Source organism: Balaenoptera acutorostrata, chromosome 10, assembly GCF_949987535.1.
Source record: "Balaenoptera acutorostrata chromosome 10, mBalAcu1.1, whole genome shotgun sequence".
Taxonomy (NCBI): Eukaryota; Metazoa; Chordata; class Mammalia; order Artiodactyla; family Balaenopteridae; genus Balaenoptera; species Balaenoptera acutorostrata.
The window spans coordinates 72,322,197-72,323,342 of NC_080073.1; the positions used below are offsets into that span (position 1 = coordinate 72,322,197).

The 1,146-nt window shown below is 36.9% G+C and overlaps 1 pseudogene; it reads left to right on the forward strand.

The window, feature by feature from the left end:
* The first annotated feature begins 406 nt into the window (after positions 1-406).
* On the forward strand, positions 407-702 carry LOC103017637 (60S ribosomal protein L36a-like; annotated as a pseudogene).
* Positions 703-1,146: the final 444 nt, after the last annotated feature.

Genomic DNA, 1,146 nt, shown 5'->3' on the forward strand with positions numbered 1-1,146 from the left:
CCAAATCTACACCCTTCAGGTGGGGTTGATATCTCCTGTTCCAATTACACAACCACACAATACTTTTTGTAACCTCTTTCTGTTCGGATGACGAGATTTTATCATCTGAATTCTTCAACCTCCAACCAGATTGCAACTGATTTTGTTCATTCATCTCATTACTGTCTGGCTGAACTCTATTTTCATTATTTTTTTCCTCTGTCTTTGGACCACAAGGTTTTGGCAGAATCTAGTCAGACTTTCCTTATCTATAGTCTTTGACTGGCTTTATGATTACAGCAATCATGAGTGGCATAAATAAAAATAGATGCACACTAAGACACAATGAAGTGCAGAAGAACAACAAAAACAGAGAGAACATCTTGAAACAACCACAGCTTTTTGTGCTAATAGTGCTCCTACAAACATGGTGAACATGCCTAAAACCGGCGGGACTTTCTGTAGGAAATGTGGCAAGCTCCAACCCTACAAAGTGGCACGCTACAAGAAGGGCAAGGATTATCCATATGCCCAGGGAAAGTGACATTATGACAGGAGGCACAGTGGATATGGTGGGCAGACTAAGCCAATTTTCTGGGAAAAAGCTAAAACTACAAAGATTGTGCTGAGGCCGCAGATCAAAGAATTCTGGCTAGTAAGAGATGCAAACACTTTGAACTGGGAGGATTTAAGAAGAGAAAGGGCCAAGTAATTCAGTTCTAAGCTTCATCTTTTGGTGTTATGAAGATAACAAAATCTTGAGGTTAAGTTAAAAAAAATAGAAAAATGACGTATCACCAAAGTGAAGTGATAAATAGATAGCAGACTTCTAATCAACAACACTTGAATAATATCTTTGAAGCAAGAGAAACAATGAATCTACAGTTTTATACCCAGTCAAGCTATCATTCAGGAATGGGGAAACAAGTCATTTTCAGAAAGGCAAAGACTAAATTCATTAACAAACACTGAAAAAACTGCTGAACTACATAGATCCTTCTGTATGAAAACTCTTGCTATTTGCTATCTGAAACTCAGGAATGAAATAGATGGTGTACTTTTCAATCTCAGTATTCAAACTCATTATCCAAATCTAGGAACCAAAAAATTCAGATGACAAAAAAAACTTATACTAAAGGAAGAAAGAAGCTAATTCACAAAGAAAGA